Source organism: Telopea speciosissima, chromosome 9 (genome assembly GCF_018873765.1).
Source record: "Telopea speciosissima isolate NSW1024214 ecotype Mountain lineage chromosome 9, Tspe_v1, whole genome shotgun sequence".
In the NCBI taxonomy this organism is placed as follows: domain Eukaryota; kingdom Viridiplantae; phylum Streptophyta; class Magnoliopsida; order Proteales; family Proteaceae; genus Telopea; species Telopea speciosissima.
This window is the reverse complement of record NC_057924.1, coordinates 56,311,847-56,339,566: the sequence shown is the minus strand read 5'-3', so window position 1 is coordinate 56,339,566 and position 27,720 is coordinate 56,311,847. Positions and strand designations below refer to the sequence as shown.

The following is a 27,720-nucleotide window of genomic DNA, read 5'->3' as shown; positions in this document are numbered from 1 at the left end:
CCTCGAGTTGCCTGCAAAGGCAACTCAGCAGAGCTGCATCCACCTTCACTTATCCTTAAATCGAATGGGATGCAACTCCTTGGAAGGGTCATGCCAAAACCAAGGTCACAGCCAGTGCTTTATTTCTCACGCCCAGGTATTTAAACCAGGCTCCCACCCCTCGCCATAAGTAAAACCTCAATTAATTATGTGAAATTCTTTTTAATTCTTCTTCTCCTCGCCATAAGAATTTCCTTCAAACATTAACTCCCGCAATCACCAACTAAATAACGGATGCAAAGTAGATTAGAAGAGTTAGAACTATGGTATTTACTAGGGTAATCCTTCCATCAGCAATGTATTCTTCTCTTAGAACGCAAGTCTATCTTCTATTTCTTTCCACAAGGTACTCTGAAGTGCATGGGGATCAGGCTTTAACCACCAATCAGGAGGCCTACTTAGTTTAATGGTAATTTTCCATGGCACCACACCCCCCAACCCAAAATTCTAGAACACAATGTTCATCAGTTCCTAACATAGACAGAATTCTAACAGCGTAAAATACTAAAGAATAAATCAGAAAACTGGAAGAAATCACAGGCTGAAAGCAGCTGCTTATTGTATTACGTTTAGATTAGAGATAGAGATTAGTTCTGTTACAAGTTTTTGAAAGAAGAAAACCAACTGAAATTAAACCTAGACTATCCCTATAGCAGAAACTAATCAGGGGTAAGACATACTTTTAGCAGGAGAAAGTAAAATGACCCAAAATAAAGTTGGATAGAGAAAAATTCGGAAACAGATCATCTGTAACATGCATCCTAGACTAACTAGGACTTCTGCTTTCCAATAAAAATTCTACAGACTCATTAAGGACCTGAGAGGAACACCTTCTATCAACTCTGAGAAAAGAGAGAAATCAGATATGCAATACAATAGGTGGTATAACCCCTGTTTCTGGTTAGCTACTGCTTGATTGTTACTTGTGATACAATCTGTTGAGTCTAGATGACTTCTGCTGTTCCATTCAGTCCCTATAAGCTTCTGCTTGACCTCAACATTAGTTTTCAATGTCTACTGAATTTCAAAGTTCACACATTATAGGCCATTCCAAAGTACAAGTATTTTCTATATTGATGACAAAAGGAGGATCAAAGGTATCTTGAATAGTTGTCAGGATAAGCTTATCTTAATGGTCCACCTAGTTCTTCTGTGGCATGTCAGATAGGGCCCAAACTTTGTGGACAGGTAAACCCCTAGGTCCCCTGCCTACATGTCATGTTTCAGCCCAAACAAAGAAGTTCAAGTGACTATAAATCTTTGAAAATTAGGGACTACGAGAGGGTGCATGACAACACATGAAAATTACCTGATTAAGCAAGATGTTTTCCAGACTTGCATAAATAGGCAGCCCATATGTATACCCCCATTTGTGAACTTATAGAATTATGCACTGATGAGCACATTTATGTGTGAAATCTTAGGGTCATAAGCATGCATTTTACTCACATTTTACAGAGCTACTCGGGTATTTTTCTGTGTTTTTTAGGTTTTAGGTCTTTTTGGTCATTTATGCTCTCGGGAGCTGAATCTCAAAATTTACACGTAAAGTTGCCCAATGTTTTTGCATGGCAGTGTTCAGAGCTAAAATTTATGCTAGATGGACATGACGGAATTCAAGTACGCATTCGTTTAGGCCATCATGCGAACAATTATCGTTTTCGGGCCGTAAAAGAATAATGGGCCAAAAATGAGCCGAAATGCAAGCTCGGGCCAGTCTAAATTTTTGGAGAGTTATATTTGGCATCAAGGAAGACAATTATGATCAAGGGTTGAGATCCTCTCAAGCATTTACCCTCTTTTTGTATTTTTCACTATTGGAGGAGAGAGAAAAGCCACATGAGACCTACACCTGTTCACATGTGACCAAGGGTAGGATGAGAATAATTCTCACTGAAGCAACCAAAGACAAAGGAGGAATTTCATATTCAAATTAGAAGTTTGACTAGAAAGTGGGCTGCAAGCAAGGATCGGCTAAGATGGGATTTGCGTAAGAAAAAAAGGAGAAATAGTAGGAGAGATAGGAGAGGAGAAAAGAAAAAATAAAAAAACAAAAAAAAAAGATACTCTCTCCCACTCACGTTTCTCTTCCCTCCTTCCTAACTTCTTCTTCTCTCTCTCTCCCCTATTTTATCTCCCTTTCCACGCTCTCTCCCATCCACTTTCCATTTTCACTTTTCCATTTCTTTTATTTTATTATTTTGTTTTTCCTTATCCCATCTCATTCCACGGTTCCCATATTTCCTCTAACTCCCCACCATAGTTTCTCTCTCCCATATTTCTTAAAACCCCTTCTCTCTCTCTCTCTCTCTCTCTCCTAAAATCTCTCCTCTCACACAAGGCTTCAATATTTTTTTTTGAAGGATATTATGGGATTTAATTATTCCTTGAGTGGAATCCTAGTCATCACTCTCTCTCTCCTCCAAATTTTCAAGGGTACTTTAGGGATTTTACTATGGATAGATTTCTTTTGGAGAAGATTCCCTTATCCTTGGAAGGTTGAAAAGTCAAACATTGAAGATGCCTTGATCACTTTACTTGGAGAAGGCTCCTGCAAGGAAAAGGAAGCACAAGAATAAAATTAAAAAGTCCACTTTTTAGAAAATAACAGGTTTAGGGAGCCAAGCTTTGTATCTCTCCTACCTTCTATATTTTTTTATTTTTTTTGGATTCAAATCTTTTTGTAAGGAAGGAGAGGGGAATCTTTTTTCTTTGGGATCCTCTCTCTCTCTCTCCCCTCCACGGTTTTAGAAGGAGAGAGCCTCCCAAAACTGTGGAGGCCTCTCTCCCTCTTCTCCTCTCTCCTTCCCTATAAATACCCATAGACTTTGGGCTGTAAAAGTGTTCATTCTAGTTCAGTTTTAGTTCAATTTCAATGCAATTTTAGTTCAGTCTTTTATGAGTTTTCTTCTTCTTTTGTTTCTAATTTGTGACTTCTCTAGTTCTAGTTTGATTTTATGAGCTTAGTTCAATGGTTATAATGAGTTTATGCAAGTTTTAATTTCAATTATTGTCTTCAATATAGTTGTAATCTCTTAATTCTAGTTTAGTTTTAAAGCTTTCTAGTCTAAGTTCCTAAGTTTGTGAAAAGACTTGGAGATTTGAAAGAGGATGCCATGCAAGGTTTATTCAAGTTTTTCAAGCTTCATCAACTACATTCATGCAAAGCCTAATCAATTCATGCACTTTCAACTTTGGTAGAAGGAGTATTAGTTCTTATTTTTATTTTTTATTTTCTTCTTATTCTTAATCTCTTACTTCTTCCATTATTTTTATTTTAATCTCACTCTCATCCCCTCTATTCCCTCCATTCTAGTAGGACTTTAATTCTTCACTTTTTATTCTCATTGTCTACCTCTCTAATTCTTCCATGGATATGGAATTCTATTTTTTATTTATTATCATCATCATGCATTAGGTTAAGATTTTAATTTAATTATTTTTGTTTATTTTTCAGATTTGGTAGCACCATTTCAAGTGTGGTAGAAGCAAGCAATTTTAGTCCGGTTCAAGCACCTTCGGGGTTTATTTCTTTAATCTCTTAGCTTTATTTTTCCTTTGTTTTTTTTGTGTGGTTGTGATGTGTGGCTGTGGTTATTTATTCCTTCAATCCGTGTTAGTTTTGATAGGTTAGATGCTTATGTGTTAGGACGCCAATTCAATTCGTTAGATGCGTAATTTTGTTAGATGGATGTGTGTTAGGATTCGATTCAGTAGATACTTGTGAGTTAGGATACGTTAGTTTAATCATCGTTAATTTAATCCAACATTTTAATTAATTTGGTTAACTTTGCATTGCTTTTAAGTGAGTAAGATAGAGTGGCGTACATCTCTTTGTGTTCGACCCGTAGCTACGACTGATCCATACGCTTGCGATTATTATTTCTTGCAAACATGCACTTTGGATTGTGTAATTACCAAACTATAAGACAACCCACATTTACAATATAGGTTCTTAATTTTTCTAGGAATGGGATTTATCTGCTTTCGTGCTAGTTCTCTGAGGACCCACATTGACGGTCTAGCTTCTCCATTTCATTCATAAAATGGGGAACAAAAAGTCATTTGAATATGAAGACCATTGGTCTGGCCTTGTATTGCATAGTTTGGTGATTTGGTTCTCCAAAATGCATGTAAGTCCCATTTAATAAAATGGAGGACCTGCGCTATTATATCAGGTTCTCATTTAAGTCACTTTGCATATTTTGGTAATTACACACTCCAAATTGCATAGTTTCGTAAGTTATTAAAATAAATCAGTGCATGGGCATACATGGGAGGCTATTTGATTGAATTTAAGAATGAAACTTGACATGTGGCTAATCCAGACATTGACCTTTTGTATCCAACAGCTGGAATTGCCACATCATCCAGTCACCTGGCAGAACTATGTGGACCGACAAGATAAGCTTATCTTGATAGTTGTGAAAAGGAACTTTAAGAGACAGTGGGAATCTCCCCCGACAGGGACAGGAACAGCCTTTGGGCTTTCCGGATAATAACACACGCATTAAGGTCTACATCTCAAACTTTATCTCTTGTTACGTGAATGAAAAGATACTTATCACATACCTTCAAACCCTTCGTCAGGCCCACTTGTTCTCCCTTTAAGCCCAGCTTTGGGAGGGTCTCCATCAATAATATGAGGAGAAATGTAGACAGGTCCTTATCTAAGACCTTTAGAGCTTGAGAAATATCCTTGTAAAAGATTAATTAACTATTATCCAACAACATATAGGAGATATGGGTGGAAGTCCAACATGAATATAACTAAGATGAGGATGTTGAGATAGATAGATGGCAAGATTAGGAAGGATAGTATCACAAATGAGTAAATGATAGGGAGCTTAGGAGTCATGCCAAATAGGATTACAAAATGAAGTTATTTGAGATGGTTCAAACATGTTCAACAAAGACAAATGAATGCACCTCTTGAAAGAAGTCATATGCTACAAGTCTAAGGTGTTAACAAGAGTACAGGACCAAGGGAGAAGGGAGCTGATGATGATGAAGATGTGAAGTGATTGGGAAAAACATTACTCATGAGTTAACCGCAAATATGACCTCAAATAGAGTGGAGTAGCAGACTAGTCGTAGCTGACTCCAAGTAATTGAGATGAGGCTTTGGTGCAGGAACATTTTTATAGTAATATTATGAATTTCTGTGTTCAGTAATTCCATAGTAAGCGGATATTTAGTATTTATTTTATGTTAAATCCCAATTTTACTAGTTTCAGTGAGTCTCAGTTTTGAGTAATAATGGGAGTTCTGTTTCAAAAGTTCAGTTAGGATGAATTACAAGATTCTATATTACCAATTAAAAGTCCAACTAGGAGTCTTATAGAATTTCGTTTAGTATGACTGATAATTTAAACTAAACAGTGTAGTTATGGCCTATAATTAAGTAAATAAACAAATATATATATATATATATATATATATATATATATATATAGATAGATAGATAGATAGATATATGCAATTCAGACTTTTAGTTTAGTTTATGGCATGGTTTTGCTCAATGTTAGGAGCATCACACTCTTTCAATAGTTTTTGATGGCCAAAACCTGCCCTGTTAATTGTGAATAGTCCCTTCATTTTCTTCTTCCTCTTTCGTCCTTATTTTCTACAATATATTACTACACATAGGCTTGCTTTTACTAAATTTTATACAAGGTTGCTATCAAAAGTATTATCTCTTGACTGTGTAATCGTGTCAATTGTCCTTCCTAAACCCTCGACAGAGAACATCCAACACTCTAGTTGATGCAGATTCATCACCAAAATAAGCTTGTTTTATTAGGAATAAGTCTATGGTTGGGTTATATACATGTTGGGCCTTTGATCCCATGGGTTTTCAATGAAATAGGTCATTTTTATGGACCTAAAGTATGGGTAATAGGGTTGCATACGGGATTAAATGTTTTAGTTCCATGTTAGTTTTTTTTTTGAATGAATAAATATCAATACCAAAATCCCAAAAAGGGAGGAGGGAGGGAGGGATGGGGGGGGGGAAACAACCTCAAGCCTTAAGAAGGCGGGCCATGAGACCGAAGAATAGAATCATCTAAACCCCAGGATACAACAATAAGCCTGTTCCTTGGGGTATCAAGGAGCGATCTACAAGGGAGAGGATGGAGTTTGGAGCTAACATAAAAAAAGATGACTTTCCAAATCATGTCTATAGAACGAGAATTGGAGGTCCGTCTCTGAAGGTTCCGCTCCATCCAAATGTGAGAAATAGCAGCCCCAAACACTAGCTTACCAGCAGTATCACAGATTGTGCCACCCGAGAAAGCTTTCATCATCCAAAGATATTCCCTAGCAAAGGGAAGAGGCCTTCTGCTTCAAGGCCAAATAAAGACAAAGACTTTTTTTCCAAATACTGAGGGCTAGGGGCCAAGTAAAAAAGAGGCGATCAACATCCTCAATACCATTCCAACAAAGGACACAGGATGGGGGGGGGGATAGGTATATGGCGATGGAGAACAAATGATTGGGTGAGGAGACAGCGGTTGAGGGATCTCCAAACATTAAAACTGTGATGGGGGATGTGGCCTTTAAACCAAACAATATTGTGCCAAGGAACAATGGGAGCATGGGGCCAAATAAAGTCTCAGGCGATCTAGAAGTAGAAACTCTATTAGGGGAGGGGAGCCAAAAGACCTTATCCGAGAGAGAGGGGTTAGGGGGGGGGGGGGGAAAGAGAAACCCAAACCTAAGTGAGACAGGGGAGGAAGGGGGAGGGGGGGGGGGGACCAGGAACCTAGGGAAATGATTGAGGAGAGCGGGGCTGATTTGGGAATACCAGAGGAATAGACCGAATGGGCACCTAAGAAGTTGTAGAGGACTCCTAAGGGGTGCCAGTGATCAAGCTAGAGAAAAATGGAAGACCTAATAGCAATCACAGAGGAGGTGGCTGAGAGAGCTAAGGGCCGGAGGAGGAGGATTTTAGTCATTTTACGCCACACCCACGAAGGATCAGGAGGGATGGGGACAATCCAAATGGAGTCATTTTTGAGGAGGTAGGAGTATACCCAATTGAACAAGATAGAATCATGCTTGGAAGAGATTTTCCAGATCAATTTGAGGATGCCAACAATATTAAAGTCCCGGATCCTACGAATGCCAAGACTTCCTTCAGATTTAAGGAGGCATATAGAGGCCCAACTAATCGGGTGGAGGAATTTAGAAGATTCCTTGCCTTTCTAGAGGAAGGAGCAGAAGAGAGATTCCATGGCTTTGATGGTAGACTTAGGAAGCCCCTAGATGCCACACCAGTAGGACTGAACGGATCAGCTCAATCCTACCTACGAAGGAGAGCAATTTACTTTTCCAAAGCTGGAGCCTTTTACGGATAAGGTCCAAGATAGGGGTGCAGTGGTGACTGGTTAACCTGGCTAGAATCAAAGGGAGACCAAGGTATTTCAGGGGCAGAGAGCCAAGTGTAAATCCTGTAAGGCAAAGCAAGGTATTTTTATCCACATCAGAGACACCAGAGAGGAAAATGAGGGATTTTTCAGAAGATTAATACAAAGACCAGAGAGATTCTCAAAGGGCTGCAGGGAGGACATGATGAAAGAGATAGAGGAGGGGGAGGCCTTGTAAAAGATCATAAGATCATCAGTAAAGGCAAGATGAGTAAGGTTAAGGCCTTTGCATTTGGGGATGGGGGAGATGAGAAGCTGATCAGTTTTAGCTTGAATGCTCCAAGAGAGGAGCTCAAGGGAAAGGGAGAAGAGAGAGGGAGAGAGAGAGGACAGCCCTAATAGATTCCAACTTTGGAAGGGAAGAAACTAGCAGGGGAGCCATTGATAATGGCAGAGAAGAAGGGGGAGGAGATGCAATAATGGATCCAGTGGACAAACACAGGGGGAAAGACATCTGGGTCAGGACATCACATATGAAATCCCAACGCAGGGAGTCAAAAGACTTGTGGATGTTGATTTTCATGAGGGCAGCAACGGAGTGAGATTTACGATCAAAGCCCCTAACAATTTCCGAGCAAAGGAGGATATTGTCAGCGATGCTTCTACCAAAACTCAAGGCCGATTGGTTGGGGCTGACAAGGGAGGGAACGGTAAGCTGAAGCCTATTAGACAGGATTTTGGCGATGAATTTATAGAGAAGGTTGCAGAGGGAGATAGGCCCGAAATCGGATGAAGCTCCCTCTTTCTTAGGGATAAGGCAAAGAAAGGTTTAGTTAATCTTAGGGAGCTGGCTAGGATTGAAAAAGAAGTTACGAATAGTTTTGATAAGGTCATCTTTGATGATGTCCCGGCTGGCCGAGAAGAAGCCCATACTGAACCCATCAGGACCTGGAGCTCGGTTGGATTTATGAGAAAGGACGGTTTTGAGGATTTCATCATCGGAGGGAATCAAAGAGAGAGGAAGGGACAGATTTATTGATGAGGCCTGGGGGAAGGGGGGAGAGGGAAGAGGGGGAGGGGCAGAAGAGGAAGGAGAAAAAGGAAATGACTTCCTTCTTGATATCCTAGGCTCCTGTTAAAGAGGAGACATCACGACCAAGGAACATGAGGATGGAATTGTAGTTAGAACGGGCTTTTAGGGATCGGTGGAAGTAAGCCGTATTATAGTCTCCAAGCTCGAGCCACTTAATGCGGGATTTTTGGCGAAGAAAGCTATCTTCTTGGGAGGAGAGAGAGGAGAGTTCCTTAGAGAGGCACTTTTCCTCTTCAGCCAATAAGGGGTTAAGCATGTCATCTTGGAGCTGGGATTGGACAAGTGAGAGACTAGTTCGGCAAGTGGCCACTCGAGAAGAGATATTGCTGAAACTGGACAAGTTCCATGACTTAAGAGCTTCCTTGGAGTTTCGAAGCATTTTGGCAAATGCAAGGAGAGGTAGGGAGAAGCAATGGACTTGTTTATTCCAAGCTTCACTGATGGTGGGATGACCACATGTCGAAGAATTTGAAAGGTTTGGGCCCGAAGGAGATGAAGGGAAGGATGAGGAGGTGGCAGGGGCTATGGTCAGATATACCGAGGAGGAAATTGATGTGAGAATTGGGATTGAGAGAGAGCTAGGCTTCATTGATGAGTACAGGTCAATTTTGCAGGAAACTCGATCCAAACCAACCCTTCGATTGTGCCAGGTAAGGGGAGAGCCAGTCATCTAAGGTCATTAATGCCCAGATATTCAAGACAATCATTGAAGGCATTAACAGATAGGACATCTAGAGGGCAACCTCCAACTTTCTCATGACCAAATCTAACCACATTGAAATCACCTCCCACAACCCAAGGAAGGGATCCAATACTGGGCTTAAGAAGGGACAGATCAGCCCAAAGAGGGAAGCGGTCGGTGGCTCGATTAAACACAAAAATGATCGAGAGAAAGGGGGAAGGGGAATTGGGAAGAGACAGTTGGAGGTGAAGGATTTGGTGGGAAGAGAAAGAGATAGAGATGTTTATTTTGGACGGGTCCCATAAAATCTAGATACAACCAAGAGGGGAGTAGTCATAGTTGGAAAGAAAGGACCAAGAGGGAGCAATATTAGAGACAATGCGGGGGCATTATCAAGAAGAACACGAGTTTCGAGAAGAGCACAGAAGGAAGAGTAGGTGGATTTAATAAGAGCCCTAATATCTGCATGCTTGGCCAGGGAATTAAGGCCCCAAACATTCCAGATAAATCCAGAAGACATGAAAACTTAGAGAGGGGGCAACAACCTCTGAGGGGAAGGCTCTTATATCGCTTACGAGCATAGGCGATCAACGGTCGACTAGAGGGGGCCAAGGGGAGGGGGGAGAAGATATGTGGATCTAGGGGGAGAGACTCACCGGGCAGGGAATCAATAAGGGGGAGGGATCTCATCGGATAAGGGTAAAGGCAATCCAAACCGAAAAAGGGAAGGGATGGGGGACCGGTTTAGAAGGATGGGGGTTGGGTTGGGTTCAGGTTCAAAGAGGGGTTAGGGGTGGAGTCGGAGTCAACATTAAATGGTCGAAGGTTAAGGTGGGGTTGAGAAAGGGGTTGGGTTGGGCTAGGGAAGATAGAAAGGTGTATCCACGTGGGGTAAAAGGAACTGGGGTAGGTAGTGCCAGGGTTAGTGGAACCAGGGTTAAGGGGGTCAGGGTTAAAGTGATTTGGGTTAAGGGAGTGGTTGGATTTCAAAGAAAGGTGTGACTGAGAGGGGGTGGGGAGAAGAGGGAGTAAGGGATGGCAAGAGGATGTCGTCTTAGGTAACAGGAGGATAGGCGGAGATGGTAAAGCACAAGTGACGGGGGTGGGGGTCAGATGAAGGTGCTAGTTACCAAAGCAGGGGTTACCTTCACAGGAGAGACTTCGGTGATTGGTGCGAGGCACAAATCACGATTCCAGAGGAGCCAGCAGTTCAAGGTTGTAGGAGATGATGCATGAGCTTGGAGGGCTAATGTATGGAGTGCAAAGGAGTGAATCTTTAGGTCTAGAGGTTGAAACCAGCGAGCAGGATGGAAGATGCGGCGATCGAGGCAACTGACAGTGGTTAAGACGATTGATGGAGCATAGGTAAGGGTTACGAGAGAGGAGCTTGCAGTCCAAGTGTAGTATGGAGGACTAAAGGATCAAGCAGACGAGGGTACAAAGCAGCAACAATGGCAGTAGTAGCAACTTTAAGGTTCGAGCTCGTCTCGGGAGTAGAGATCTTCATTGGGAAGGAATGTTGAGATCTTCCGAGAGGAGAACCAGAAGCAGTTTGATCTCTGGCATGGCAAGGACGTCAACGAGACATTCTTCGACCACGGCTCGGTTCCTTGAAGGAATTAGGGGAAGGAAGATGAGCCTAGTAGAGAGCAGTGCCAGGTAGCTGAGGAAAGACGATGGCGCTTGGGTCTAAGGAGCTAACAACAGTAGCAAGATGAGTAGGGGCCTCTGAAGTCGAAGTATGCGGCTCAGGCAGAGCATCAATAGGGACATCGAAAACTTCAGGACATGGTAGGGAGGCTTGAAGAGCCTTACTGGAGCAGGAGTTGGAGTGGTGTCAAAAAATTTTACAGTGGATGCAGTGAGGGGGAAGCGAATCATAACGGATGGATTGTTCAAAGGAGAACCCATCATCTTCAACAATAGAGATGATCGAGGGTGGAGGGGAGTCGGCAGAGATGTCAATACAGAATCTTATGAAGGTGAAACGATCCACCTTTTTGGTGTGGACGTCAGAATAAAGAGGGAAACCAATGACTGAACCAATGATATTGAGGTATTCTGAACTCCAGTAATGGAGAGGCAGACTTGGGAGAGTGACCCACAAAGGGATGGAGCTAAAGTCGACCTTGTGCAGTTGCAGATAAGGATCGCAAAGGCAGAGAAAGATTGGTTTGTTACCAACCAGCCAAGGAGCACCTTCAGGGGCACGAGCTTTAGCATCCTCACAAAAGAACTTGAAGATAAATACTCCATTGTCGAGCAGGTAAGTTTCCAGTGAGCCTTGAGCTTTCCATTGTTTGGTCATAGAGGATTTGACAATATTAAAAGAAGGTCTGGGGCCAAGGAAATGGCTAACCAGACAAGATTTCCATTTTGCAATTATGGGGAGAGTAGTTCCTGAGGACAGAGGGCAACCTATGAGGAACCAATAGTAGAGGGTTTAACAAAGTGCAGGGAGAGGCCAGAGCAAGAAGTAGAAGAGGAAGAAGAGAAGAGAGAGGTCCAAGGTTTCGGGGTAGACGAAGGATGGGTAACCAGGGGTGGTAATGGAGGTGGAGAAGGATGGGTAGCATGGGGTGGTGTGGGTGATGGTGAAGGGGAGTGGGGGGGGGGGAGAGAGAGGAGAGCTCATTGGTTAAACATCGTATATGGTGAAAGTTTTGCTCATTCTTGTGTTGTGTTGTTTCTAATGCTGCATAGAATTCTTATTGTCTTGTCTTTGATTTTTTTCTTCTACCTTTTACTCGACAGATGGAGTATTAGTTCTTTCCATACTTAGTTTTATTTTGGTGTTTTTGTTCTTAAATTGAACCGGTTCAACCAATGGTTCAATTTAAGTAATTTTAGTAGTTTTTCTTTTAAGTGTTTAGTTGGGCGGATTAGGACTTTTTTTTTTTTTTTTTTTTTTTTTTTTTTTTTTTTTTTTTTTTTGGGGGGGGGGGGGGGTGGGTTGCAGTTTGTTTGAAAGTCTGGGGTTTGAGTCTATTTCGGTTTCCTAGTCAGTTTAGCTTACCTAGTAGGTTAAGGATTGGGTTGGGCCTTTCCTTTTTAGTGTAGGAGTCTATTTTTGAGTCTTTTATATAAGGTAGTAAGGGGGCATTTTTTGGATACGAATTTTGATTTTAATCAAAAGCTTTTCCTTGCTCTTCTTCTCCTTTGAAGATTTGTCTTGTGTTTGATCAAGGCTAGTGGGATCGGTGCTTGATCCGATTGACACCTTGCGGTGGAAAGAGTTAGATTTTAGGGTTAAGAAAGCAAGTAACAGAGGAGGAAGAAGAAGAGAAGTAGAAAGAATGAGACAAGAGAGAAGGGGGAAGAGTATTTTCGGTTGAATGTGTTAAGTGTTAGAGAGATCTCTCCACACCTATATTACTTCACTAATAGAGATAAAAATATTACATACACCTCCCTAGGGAGGTAAAAGATAAAAAAAGGTAAAAAAGAGAAAATACATAATAGGGCAACTAGACTAAAGGCTAGTTCCCAAACTACCCTTATCATATAACTTCTAACAACTCTAACACTCCCCCTCAAGCTGGAGAATAAATGTCATGCATTCCCACTTGCATAGAGAGTATCAAATTGAATAGAGGTAAGAGCCTCGGTGAAGATATCCGCGCTTGATCACCGTTTTCACAAAGGAGTACAAATGCTGCCACAATCTATCTTTTACTTGATAAAGTGTCGATCCACTTCAATGTGTTTGGTCCTGTCATGTTGCACTGGATTGTGGGCAATACTGATGGCAACTTTATTATCATAGTAGAGTCTCATAGAGTCTTCAGTGTCTATTCTCAGTTCCTGAACAAGTATTTTCAACCATATGAGTTCACACACTCCATGAGCCATAGCTCTAAACTCTGCCTCTGCACTGCATCTGGCTACAACATGCTGTTTTTTGCTTCTCCAGGTAACCAAATTACCTCCCACAAAGGTACAATAGCTGGAGGTAGATCTCCTGTTTGTAATGGATCCAGCCCAATCAGTATCAGTGAAACCTTCCACTCTTAAGTGATTCTGCCTTGCATACAACAGTCCTTTCCCTGGAGAAGACTTCAAATATCTGAGAATGCGATAAACAACATCCAAGTGGCCACTCTTGGGGGCATGCATGAATTGGCTCACCTCCCTCAATGCATAGGAGATATCTGGGCGTGTCATAGAAAGATAGATAAGCTTCCCCACTAGCGTTTGGTATTTTCACGCATCAACAAGAGAATGACCATAATCTTCTCCTAGTTTGTGATTCTTCTCAATAGGAGAATTTGTTGGTTTGCAGCCTAACATCCCTGTCTCTGTCAAAAAATTAAGAACAAACTTCCGTTGACATATGTTGATTCCTCTCTTGGTCCTTGATACTTCAATTCCTAAGAAGTACTTCAAGGGACCCAGATCTTTGATTTCAAACTGTTGAGCCAAGTAGTTTTTCAGTTTATCTATCTCAGTTGTATCATCTCCAGTGACCATAATATCATCAGCATAGACAATGAGGGCTGTGATGGTACCATTTCCCTACTTAGTAAAGAGAGTGTGGTCAGCTTGGCTCTGAGAATATCCATTCTTCAAAATAGCCTGCCCGAAGCACTCAAACCACACCTTTGGTGACTGTTTAAGGCCATATAGTGCTTTCTTGAGGAGGCACACTTTCCCTTTAGCTGAAGGCATTTTGAAGCCTGGTGGAGTTTACATGTACACTTCTTCTTCCAAATCGCCATGAAGAAAGGCATTTTTCACATCCAACGGATATAATGGCCAATCATTATTGGCAGCCAATGATAAAAGAACTCTTATAGAGTTGTGCTTAGTCACATGAGCAAATGTCTCCTGATAGTCAATTCCATAGACTTGACTGTACCCCTTGGCCACCAACCTTACTTTGTATCTCTCAACAGTACCATCAGATTTATATTTGATTGTGTAGACCCATCTGCATCCAACAAGGACACGTCCCCTGGGAAGATCCACCAATTGCCAAGTACAATTATTCTCTTGTGCCATCATCTCCTCAGACATAGCTTGTCTCCACTTTGGGTCAGATATAGCATCAGTAACATTCTTGGGAATAGAAGCAATAGAGAGGGCAACAATAAAGGCAAGACCTGAGGAGAAAGAGCATCATAGGAAACAAACTGGGCTATAGGATTAGTATAAGCTCTTTTCCCTTTTCTAACAGCAACAGAAAGGTCTAAATCAGATGGAGTAGAAGGGATATCACCTAATGGAGGAGAATGAATCTCAGGATGTGGATCCAAAGAGGATTCTTGGTAGGTCTTCTTACTCTTCAAGCTTTCACCTCCTTTGTACCCTATGTGGTAATCCTTCTCCTTACCCTTCTCATTACCAGAACCACTTTCAACAACCAATTCTGTATTCACACCTGATTGATCATCAATATCAACCACATCCACAGTTCTGTGTTTTCCAATGTCAAGCATAAAAGGATAGATAGGTAGAGGAGAAGGAAGGAAATCAGCAACCTGTTCACTTCCACAATTCTCCCCCTGAAGAGGATGCTGAGAAGGTGCAAAGAAAGGGACAGATTCAAGGAAGGTGACATATTTGGTGATAAGACATTGGCGAGAAGAAGGGTGATAGCACTTGTAACCTTTGGTAGTAGAAGAGTACCCAAGAAAGAGACACTTGAGAGCTTTGGGATCAAGTTTAGTGCGAGCAGATTTGTTAACATGCACATAACAAACACAGCCAAAGACTTTAGGAGGAAGAGAGAAAGTAGAAACCTTGGGAGATAAGATGCTCAAGGGAGATTTGAAATCAAGAAGTTTGGTAGGCATGCGATTGATGAGAAAGGAAGTAGTGAGAAGAGATGCAGGCCAGAAGGTCTTGGGAACATGCATGCCAAACAATAGACTACGAGTAACCTCTAATAAATGGTAATTTTTCTTCTCAGTAACCCATTTTGTTGGGGTGTGTCAACATACGCGAGTTGATGGATAATGCCATTATTAGTAAAGAAGGTTTGGAGGCCACCAAACATGTATTTCCCCCCCCCCCCTTTATCAGACCGAACAATTTTGATTCGAGTATCAAACTAAGTAAGAATCATCTGATAAAAGTTCTGAAATGCATCACAAAAATCACTTTTATATTTCATAAGACCAGTCCAAGTAGCGCGAGAAAAATCATCCACAAATGACACAAAGTAACGATAGCCAAATAAAGAGGTAGTAGGGGAAGGTCCCCAAACATCAGTATGCACAATATGGAAAGGAGAGGTAGTTCTATTACCATGATATGGATATGTAGAATGACAGTGTTTGGCAAACATACATGGTTCACATTGAAAAACATGAGAATAAGCAATAGAAGAAAATAAGTGAGGTAACTGCTTCCTCATTACAACAAAAGATGGATGGCCAAGACGACAATGCCATAACATAACAATTTCCACAGAACTACAATCATTACGTCCACACACATAGGATTGAGCTGTGGGCAAAAAAGGTTAAAAAAGGTAAAGGCCTTGCTCCTCACATCTACTACCAATAATCCTCTTCGTTACCAAATCCTGAAAAAGACAGTGAAAAGGAAAAAAGGTGACACAACAGTTCAGAGATTTAGTTAAATGACTTACAGATAAAAGATTAAGTGTAAGGTTAGGGACATGAAGAACTGAAGTAAAAGAAATGGATGATGTAACAGGGATACTGCCCTTACCAGAGATGGAGGAAAGGGAGCCATCAACTACCCTAACCTTATCCTTACCAGAACAAATGGTATAGGAATCATAATAATCGGACGTACCAGTCATGTGGTCAGTGGCACCGGAGTCAATGACCTAAGACTGGACTGCAGTAGAAGCTGAGGTGGAGACCTGCAAAGCTGAGGATGAAGAGGAGTTAGCCACTGTGGGTATAGGAGATATGCTCAGCTGTGACATGACCCTGCAAAACACTGCATCGGCCAAAGTAGAGTCATCCTGTGTAGCATCTACCTCAGTCATAACAGAGTGTGCTCCTCGAGCACCCCCTCTACGGCCACCACGAGCACCACCCCGTGTACCAGGACGGCCATGAAGAGTCCAACACCTATCCTTGGTATGTCAAAATCTCCAACAATAATCACATTTAAACTTGTCTCTGCCACTTGTCTCTACTGCTCTGTCTTCTCCATGGTTGGCCCTTGGCCTCTACCACCACCACGGGTGCCACGAAAAGAGGAAGAATTGAGAGCTGACCTCTCAAGAGATGATGCTAGAGTTGGTTCTATAGCAACACGCCGAGTCTCCTCACTCTATAAGTAGCTACAAACCTCATCAAGAGATGGAAGAGGAGACCGGCCTAAAATCTGGAGCCTGATTGGCTCAAAATCAGGGTTCAAGCCACCAAGTAAAGTGAAGACATGCTCTTTTTCAAGGGTGCGATACACCTTTGCTTCATCCTCTGGGTTGGTCAATTGAAGATCCCTGTAGTGGTCATACTGCTCTAAAAGACTAATATAAGCAGTCTAGTACTCAGAAATGGTCCTGTTGCCCTGCCTCATTGAATTAATTTTTTGGTGGAGCTGATAGACCTTGGCAGAGTCACCCACTCTGTCAAATGTCTGGGAGATACTGTCCTAAATTGCCTTGGCAATTTCTTTTCGCATAAACCTTCTCTCAATCTCGGGCTTTATGGATAAGAGTAGCCATGTTATAACTATAGAATTTTCGGTCTCCCATTTCTCATAAGCAGGAGAGCCAGCCTCTAGGGCTTTAATAACACTAGTAATATATCCAAGTTTCCCTTTACTCTTAAGGGATGGCTTCACAGAATGTGACCAGTCCAAGAAATTGGTGTTATCAAGCTTCACAATGGAGATCCGTGGGTAAGCATTCTCATAAACAAACTGAGGGGCTGTTGGAGTAGGCTGTGAATCAGCTGAACCAAGCCCAGAAGTCTCGGAATCAACCATCTTGTAGGGAAAATGGTACTTGACCATAAACTAGGATACCAATCCAAGTAGGGAGTACACACTCAACCCAAAAAAGGAACCAAATACAAGAACAGAACAGAAACAACCTTGATAACACTTCACTCTAATACTCTCCAAAGAGTAACATCAACATTAAATAAGTTCAAAGGCTTCACAAAAGCTATGCACAAGCATTACTCAACAAAGGAGGCAGCATATTGCAGTCCAAATACAAGAAAAACAGAAATCAAGCATTATCGGCTTTACCTGGGCAGAAAATAGGGTTCCACGAAAAAGAGTTGTGCTCAGATTGAGCCTTTAGCAGCAAGAAGAGATACATGGACCTTAACCTACACCCTTGGGCGATTCTAGTGACCCATTTCAAACCTCAAACCCATGCCAAGAGAGAGAGATACAAGGAATGCAATGTGGAGCTGGGGGTAACTCTAGCGGTGGCTAGAAGAACTTAAAATCATCAAGAGAGCTTCATCCAAGCTCAAACAGCAGTAGCAAACACTGGAATAGGTTATATTGAATCCATCTCATAGTCCTTTCAACAGATTTTTTACATAGGAAGCTTCTCCTTGAAATCCTTTATGCCCTAGGATTTCAAAGAGAAGAAAAAAAATAGGGATAAGAAGCTGGATTCGACTCTCAAACCTAAATCTCTGATACCAAGTTAGATTTTAAGGTTAAGAAAGAAGGTAAGAGAGGAGGAAGAAGAAGAGAAGGAGAAAGAATGAGATAAGAGAGAAGAGGGAAGAGTATTTTCGGTTGAATGTGTTGTGTGTTAGAGAGATCTCTCCACACCTATATTACTTCACTAATAGAGATAAGAATATTACATACACCTCCCTAGGGAGGTAAAAGATAAGAAAAGGTAAAAAAGAGAAAATACACAATAGGGCAACTAGACTAAAGGCTAGTTCCCAAACTACCCTTATCACATAACTTCTAACAACTCTAATAGAAAGCCCAGGTGGTTCGTTTTGGTTAGATTGTTTTCTCCATTACTGTTCTACATTCAAGCTATCTGATCTCAAGGTTTATTCATCATCAACAAGTTCAAATCCCCAAACCCTTGGAACTGCAGAAAGATGGAAGGAAATGCTCTTTTCAAAGATGAGAAACTTGAGGAGTACTTATGATTTATTACCCCATCCCTAACCTAATATATTTGGGTTCCCATTGTTCTCTTGGTTTCCTCATATGATTTATTTCCCATTGTTCTCTTGGTTTCCTCATGCGATTTCTCGCCCCATTGTTCTCCTGTTTTTACCCTAAACTGATTCACCTTTTGATAAAAGATCCTGGTTTGGCCCCTAGTTTGATTATTCAAACCTAGGACTACATTACTAGTATTTCCTTGCTACTAATAATGCAAAAAAATAAGAAGGATCGATGAACTGGTTGAGAACCGGCAAGTTATAAGCATGGTACTAAATCTCGTTTCGTTTCGGTGTTTCGGTCTGACCGAAATTTCCGAGATACCGAAATTTCGACGAAATTTTGTCAAAATATGCTATTTTTCTGTGGGTGTAAAATGCCAAAATGACCGAGATTTCTGAAATTTTCGAAACGAGATTACCGAAATTACCGAGATTTCCGAAACGAGATGACTGAAATTTCCGAAATATTCAAAATATTGCACGTGACACTTTTAGTGATTTTTTCAATATCTCGCGATATATCGTGAGTCCACAATATTTCGTCGATATCTCACGAGATATCGTCGAAATATGGTATTTTTCCATTTCGGATTGGTATCGTATCTTGGACAGCTCGAGATATACGAAATTTGGCGAAATATCGCCGAAATTTCGTGAGATTTTGAACTATGGTTATAAGTCACTAGATGAGAACTTTTTAGTTTGATGATGAAGATGGAGATGGATGATGGCGGTTGATGATGATGATAATTGATGGAGGTAGATAGTTTTGGCTGCTAGAGTCCACTAGAGCCCCACCAAGGAGATCCACCTTGGATATGATTGCTGAATCCACAGACCACAGTCCACTTGAGTCCACAAGCTAAATCTCACAAGAGAGTTCTATCTTCAAAATCTGGTGTTCCAGAGAACAGCCCATGGTTTCATTATATAGAGGGGAGGCATTAAAAGCCCTTGGGATACATCAACTTACATTAAATAGACTTTTGGATTTTCAACACCTAGAAACTAAAACCAAGACATAGGGAACTACAACCAAGAAAGTGACTTCGAAAAACTAAAAGACTCTTAATGACTAATAACTAATACCCAGAGCATGAACAACCTCATAACTCCACCTAGGAAACTGAAAAGACACATAGTAAGAGTAAATACTAGCCTAGGAAAATGAAAAGGCAGAACCACTGGGTTTAATTCACCCAGGCCAGCATAGGTGTCAACCTATGGGCTGGGCGTTCTAGGCCTGGTCCTGCAGGCCCTGCGGGCACAAATCTGGCCTTGGGCTGGGCCTGGTAGACTAGGCCTGGCGGGCTGGCTGACTGCCCCGTATCAAAAAACTTCTATGTTATTTCACGATCAAAAGTCAAGTGAAGTAAACAATTTGAACCTCAACAGAGAACATCCAACACTCTATTTTTTCCTTACAATTCATGATTGAAATTTAAGATAAGTAAACAATTTGAACTAGACCTCTATCACATCCCATAAAAAGCATTGTCTCAAATCACACAAAATAGTTAGTCTAGAGAAAAAAAACTAAGATTTATTGAAGCATAGTTGTCAAGGCATTGCCAAGGCCCTAGGTGTCCTGGCTCCTTGGTCGCCTTGTTGGTGTCGCCTAGACGCTGTGACAACTATGTATTGAAGAACATGAAAAAATAATTTCTTACCTTTTTCTTGTCAGCCACTACTTTGAAACGCTGAAAGACATCATTAAGTTCCTCCTCATCTAATTCATAACCACGCTGAAAAGGAAATGAAAATAAACTGTGAATGAATCTAAAAGCAAATTTTGACTCAGAATCTCACCAGTGGTAAAAGGGGGGAAAAAGAGAATGATTAAATACCTTAGAAAGGTGTGATCTCAAAGCATGGCGTCCACTGTATTAGGGAGAAAAGAATAAGATGTTATGTCACAACTCACAAGTGTTTGAAGAGAAAAAAAGATCCTTCAGAAAATTCAGAGAATAATATGGTTCACTGATGAATTAAAAAATTTATACCTATTTCACCAAATCAGTACTGCTATACGATTGTGGTACAACCTCTTTTGGGAAGTCACAGTTTCAAAGTTCAAACTAATGATAAAGGTAGATTTCCCAATTATGCTACTTTCAAGGGATAGGTGTCTACTTCCCCACTCATTCGCACCACTTGCTATTCAGTTTGAGGTTATAAAAAACACATTGTTCAGCAAAATATATAGATAGTAACTGCATGTATTTCATGAGATCACTGACTGCAGAAACATATTAAGAATGTGACATACCAATGCTTTGTAAACCAATCATTTAAAAGGATATTAACCCAAAAAAAGCAAAAAAAAAATTAGTGAAAAAGTAATTCAGACAAGTGTGCATGTATGTGGTCTAAGAGTAGAGGTAGGATTGATGAATCAGCTGATAATGAGTTCAATTTAAAGGAGGCAGTAAACGCAGTCAAGGTAAGTGACAAGATTGGTCTAATTATTTCTGAAGGAGAATCATATGCAGAGTCTGCATTTACAAAGTTCACAACAAGTGATAGGTCTCAGAAAGATTCTCAAGCAACAGCCAACAAGACAGGTGTCAAGTGTTAGAGAAGTGCACAACCAGTCAGCAAGGGGTCTTATAGAGTGTACAAGAAAGAGGTCTAGTGGGGTACATAAGGCTGTTGAGGACAGTAAAGGTTAGTTCTAATCCCCACATGAACTTCATTCCATGGATTGACCATTATCACAGGATTCCCTGCACTGAGACTACGTGAGAAATCGTAATAGGGAATATGCTCTGGATTTTTTATATTCTTAGGAAAAGAAGACAGAATACTAATTTGTTAATATCAGGTCAGACTTGGGGATCAAGTAAGGTTTGTCTTTCTGGGTGGGATCAAAGTTTCTTTGAGCTTGATGATTCAGTGGTTAGAGCCTTCTCTAATTTGGTGATTTTGAAGCATAGGAAGCTAGGGAAGGACTTCATGGCTTCAAATGTGAATAGGCCAAAGGATGAAGAAGGGGAAGATATGTGGCACAAGTTGGTGGATAGAATATATTGATGGTGTAAATAAAATCAGATTTAATGGAGAAGATGGAGAGGAAGAAGATGGAGAAGAAGAGAGGAGGATGTAATCCTTTTGGGGAGAACCACCGATTAGATTGAACTCCCCCTTTTCATTAATCTATATAAAAATAGGGTACACAAGAGACAAGATGGGATAAAATCCCCAAAATAACCCCACTAAACCCATCTCGGTATTAGCGCTAGGCACTAATACCGAGATGCCAAATCTCGATATTAGCGCTAGGCGCTAATACTGAGATGCCAAATCTCAATTTCTAACACTCCCCCTCAAGCTGGAGCATAGATGTTAATCATGCCCAGCTTGTTACAAATATAATCAATTCTCACATATTTCAAAGACTCAGTAAAAATATCAGCAAGTTGCTCTCCTATACAAACATGTTATGGGGCAATAAAACCTTCTTGTAGTTTCTCTCGAACAAAATGACAGTCAACCTCTATATGCTTCGTCCTCTCATGAAACATGATTGGAAGCTATATGGATAGCAGCTTGATTATCACACCACAGCTGTATAGGTAACGCCTTCGTAAATTTCAACTCAGTCAACAACTGCTTCATCCACATCAGCTCGCAAGTAACCTGTGCCATAGCCTGATACTCTGCCTCTGCACTAGATCTTGCTACTACTGACTGTTTCTTACTCTTCCAAGACACCAAATTTCCCCCCCACAAAGACACAATACCCAGTAGTAGACCTTCTATCCATAGGGGAACCAGCCCAATCAGCATCACAAAACCCCTCAACATGTCCATGACCATGATCAGTGTAGAGTAGACGACAACCTGGAGCTTTCTTGAGGTATCTCAGAATCCGAATCATAGCATCCCAATGTGACGTCCTAGGAGAGGATAGAAACTAACTTACTACACTAACCGGAAAGGCAATATCGGGTCGAGTCACAGTGAGATAATTTAATTTTTCAACAAGTCTTCTATATTTTTCTGGATCATCAAGAGCATCCCCACTATACTTGTTTCGGCAAGCAGGTCAAGAACATATTTCCTCTGGGAGAGAGAAATACCTTTGCTAGACTGAGCTACCTCAACTCCAAGAAAGTACTTCACTTACCAAGATCCTTGGTCTGAAATTTACACTGCAAATGTATCTTCAGTTGGTTAATGCCTTCAACATATTCGCCAGTGATGACTATATCATCTACATATACCACTAAAAATATCTTGCCAGCCTTGCTATGCCGGTAGAATACCGAATGATCACCGCCACACCGAGTCATCCCAAATTCTAAAATAACATCCGAAAATCTCACAAACCAGGCCCTGGGAGATTGTTTCAAACCATACAACGACTTCTTAAGTTTGCATACTAAACCAGACTCCCCCTGAGCAACAAACCCAGGAGGTTGCTCCATATAAACTTCCTCATGGAGATCACCATGAAGAAAAACATTCTTCACGTTCAACTGAAAAAGAGGCCAATAATGGGACACGGCAAGAGATATCAAAAGACAAACAGAGGCAAGCTTTGCAACAGGTGAAAATATATCAAGATAATCAATCTCATAAACCTGTGTATAACCCTTGGCAACCAAGCGGGCCTTCAAACGAGCCAAAGAGCCATCAGGGTTCACCTTAACCACAAATACCCACCGACAACCAACAATCTTCTTGCCAGCAGGTAACGGTACCAAGTCCCAAGTGTGATTGTCAGCCAATGCAGCCAATTCCTCTTCCATAGCTGTCCTCCAGCCAAAGCGGGATAATGCCTCTAAAACAGACTTAGGGGTAAGATAAGACTCAACTGTAGAGAGACAAGCAGAAAAGTTGACAGATAAGCCTGTATAAGAAACAAAATGAGACAAAGGATGTTGGGTACAACTACAAACACCCTTACGAAGAGCAATGGGAACATCAAGATCAGAAGAAGGAATACTTAACTGAGGAGTAGGATCCGCAGGCGAAGTTGAAGTTGGAGGATCAGTTGAGACCGGGGGTGCTATATCATCACGAGGACGCCGGACAGGAGGATGGGCTGGACGAACAGGAGGAGGTGGAGGCGGAGGTGGCAGAGACGGAGCAGTAGTTGGTTGAACCTGGGAAACAGTATGTTGCACCACATATAAAGGAAGATCCTCATCCAACTCCGAGGAAACAAAAGATGTATCATCATAAGCAGTGGACTCAAAAAAGTTAACATCAGCAGAGACAAAGTATTTGCAAAGAACTAGTGAATAACACCGATAACCTTTTTTTTTTTTTTTTTTTTGTGAGAGGGACATAGGATCCTCATCAAGAGGTGTTGGTAAAATAAGTCTGTCCTCTGTTGATGGGTCAAATGAAGAAAATCAAAACTGGTCCTTCTTGCTTTGAATCAATGTTGTTGCAGTCATTAATTTCCTGGGTTTAATCAGAAATGGTGGACAAAATTTCAGACTTTGGGACAAGAGCATGCAGGTTAATGCAAAAGCTTCATTTGCTGAAAGAAAATTGAAGGAGTGGAAAAGAAATTGGTGAGAAAAAAAAAGTGGAAACCAAATTGAAAGCATTAGACGAGAGTAATTCTGTGGATTCGTATGGGAGGGAGGACTTACAACAAGAGTTGATTAGATTGTTCAATCAGCAGAGATTTCAGGGAGACAGATTTCAAGTGCAATGTGAATTGAGCTACACAAGTGCAGAAGATATTTTCATAATATGGCAATCAATAAGAAGATAGAATTATATCAACATAGATAAAGGAGGGAGGGTGGTGGATAAGTCGCCGAACATGGAGGAGGCTTTGGTCAGCTTCTATAAACAGTTGTACACATCAGGTGAGGATGTCATACCTTCACTTGATACTCAGGGGCTCAATAGATTATGAGAAGAAAATGCAATATGGATAGAAGCCTAGAACGATAATTTAATGAAAGTTTGGGCAGCAGTGAATGTCATTAAAGGGGAAAAAGCACTAGGGCCAGAAAGGTTTAATTTTGTGATACAAAGCATGTAGGGAGGTGATGAAAGGGATCTTATGTTAGGAAAATGTCCACATAGGAATCCCACTCTCCTAAGTTGATTACAACTAGGTTTTGATGCTAACAAACATTTGAGGGTATTTAACAATCATACTCCAAGTGTTAGTGTTTTGTTGTATTCTTATCTGAAGAATCAAGGAGTACAACCTCTTCAGTGAAGAAAGAATGCAACTTAAGTAACCCAAGAGTTGAAGTGATTTGAACTCAAAAGAAGGACTTAAATCTATGACAAGAAGCAGCTCAAGAATTAAAGACATGAAGAAGACAAGAAGAAGCTCAAGAATTGGAGTCATGAAGATGTTCGTGTGCACTTAGTCTAGGATAGCACACAATCTTGCATAATGCAATTGCATTCATTTTATAACTTAGAGAGACCTTAAGTGATAGCCAACACCCTTTTAAATGCCCCAAACATAATGGAAATAGGTTGGTGAAGAGATCCCCAAAGTCAGACTGTTAAAAACAGAGCAAATTGTCTGACGGTCGACAATGAAAACAGACAATGTGCATCCATCAGAAACAGTGAGATGACAGTCGCTACCATCAGACTGTGATGGTCGATCAGATCTTGTCGGTCGACCAGACATCGACCGTCAGAACTAGCTGTTCCCCAAAGGCTATTTTCCACCCCCAACAGCTATATTTGTTGGTCGACCGTCAAAGAAAAAATGTGACTGTTTTATGACTGTTGGAGCCTCTTTTTCCTCAACCTTTTTGTCTATAAATAGGCCACTAAAAGACAAAGATTGTACAACTTAATGAGCAATTATTACTAGTCAATTGAGAATGTACAACTTAATGAGCAATTATTACTAGTCAATTGAGAACATTAATTGTGAGCTTTCAAGTCCTTTTCAACCAGTTTTTGACTTTGAGTTGAAGGTCATCAAGTCAAGATCTCACAAGTCAACTCAAGCTTTCAAAGCCCTCATCATTGCTCCAAGATATCTCATCAAAAGGAGCAATAAATCAGCCCTCATACTGTGCATTTATTCATTCCATTCCATATCGCACAAGAAGTACTTGTTACACTCCAAATAGTTACTATACACCCTTAACCTCTTTAATTGTAATTATTTTGTTCTTGGAGTTGATCTTGAGTTTGTAGGACTCTTGATCAAACTAAGGTTGTATTAGCCTAGACTGCACTTAGGTAATGCATGGATCCTCTTATCCTTAAAAGAGCTTTGTAAAGGATTCTCTTGTCCTGAAAAATGAGTTTGTAAAGGTGTAGTTCACCCACCTACTGTATTAAAAAGGAACAACTAGTGGAATTCTCTCTAGTGTTGAGAGGCATACGTGGACGTAGACTCTTAGAGTCGAACAACTATAAAATCCTTTGTCTCTTGTGGGTGATTGTTTATTTATTTTAATTGTGCAATTAATTTTAAAAAGAGACCAAATTCACTAGATACAACCTATTCACCCCCTCTAGGTTATTTTACAATTGGTCTCAGAGCAGGAGCTCAAACTTGAGACTAATTATAGTCAAAGATCAATGGGATCAAATTCAACCAAGTGGAAGGCTTGAATGTTTCTAGGCCACCATTGTTTAATGGTGAGAACTTTGCATATTGGAAAGCAAGATTTATAAATTTCACTTGTGCACACAACTTAGACGTATGATATGTTATTGAACATAGACCATATGTCTATTATAAAGACATAGAAGATAAGACCATGCCCAAAGACACCTCTGAACTAACTCCCACTGAAAAGCATAAAGCTAAACTAAACTTCAAGGCAATCACATTCCTACAATATGCCTTATGAAGGAACCTCAATAGGATTCAATAGGATCTCCATGTGTGAAACAGCCAAAGAGATTTGGGACACACTAGTGATGACCTATGAAGGAACCTCTCAAGTAAAGCATCTAAAATAGATTAATTTGTCCATGGATATGAATTGTTTAAGATGTTAGAAAATGAGAGTATATCTGATATGTTTACAAGATTTACTAACATTACCAACAAGTTGAAAGGACTAGGTAAAGTCTACATCAAATATGAGAACGCCAGGAAAATCTTGAGGTCACTACCATCAAAGTGGAGACACAAGGTTACGGGCTTACAGCTATCAATGAAGCAAAGAACCTGGAGAATGTAAGCATGGGCGAATTGTTGGGCTCTCTTCTAATACATGAGGTAGAACTAAATGAAGACGCCAAAGTCATAGAGGTAAAGGAGCCAAAAAGAAAATCAATAATCCTCAAGACCTCAAACGACACAAAGGAAGAAAGTGAAGATGATTTTGATCTAGAGAAGGAAATGCCCCTCATTATAAGAAAGTTCCAAAAATTCTTGAAGAGAAGAGGAGGAAGGAAGCCCAACAAAAGTCAACCATCCAAACAACCCAAAGGTAAGAACTTTACTAAAGACAAGGATTTATCTTCTAACAAAAAGGATGTCGTATGCTATGAATGTACGAAGCCAAGATACTTCAAAACTGAATGTCCCAAGCTTAAAGGAAAGAAGAAGGCCTACACTGTTGAAAGTACTTGGTATTCAAGTGATGAAGAGGACAAGGAGTACTCCAAAGAAGAAATCATCAACTTGGCCCTAATGGCAGATCAAGAAGAAAACGTTGAGATAAGTTCTAATTATGATAGTTCAACTTCTAAAATAGATGACTTGGATGATATAAACCTTGACGATGTGGATGAAAATTACATCGAAAAAGGTTTTGAAGCTCTAATATGATGCAAGTTATCGTCTAGAGGCCTCTAAGGTAGCTCTAGAAAAAGAGGTCATTACCCTAAATGACAAAATCAAGGATATTTGACTTCTTATGTAGAAAAATTGGAAAAAGAAAATGAGAAATTAACCTTCACCAAAGGTTAAAAGACGTTGGACACCTTGTTGAAAACCCACATAAAGACCCTCAAACTAAGGAGAGACTTGGATATGATGGTAGAGCACCATCCCAAGCCAAAAGAAAGGATAAGATGGCCGATACTAGAGAAAAATAAAAAACAAAGACCAAGCCTCAACTTCATACTTAAAGTGCAGAAACTGCAATAGAACCGGTCATACATCATGCATACCTTCTCTCTATGATGATGGAAGAAAAACCCATGGCAACCAAGGACAAGCCCCTAAAAGGACACATCATGCATACTATTACACATCTCAAAAAATGCCTAACAAGCCTCAAAGAGAGTATGCTCCTTAAAGACCTCAAAGGCAATATACCCCACACCCAAATCATATAGATCTTATGAACCCCATAGATCATATGGACCTACAAAATTTTCTAGATCACAAAAGCCATCTAGACTTCAAAGGTCATAAAGAGCACAATCGTCTTTTGACATTTGTGATCCAAGATATCAAAGATCCAATAGACCTCAAAAATCATACACACAACAAAGACCAATAAACCACACACACACACAAAACAAAATCAAAGTTACTCT

The 27,720-nt window shown here is 40.6% G+C and overlaps 1 pseudogene; it reads right to left on the bottom strand.

The window, feature by feature from the left end:
* The window catches only part of LOC122639137, a 92,757-nt pseudogene that overhangs the window by 10,537 nt on the left and 54,500 nt on the right, over positions 1-27,720 (bottom strand).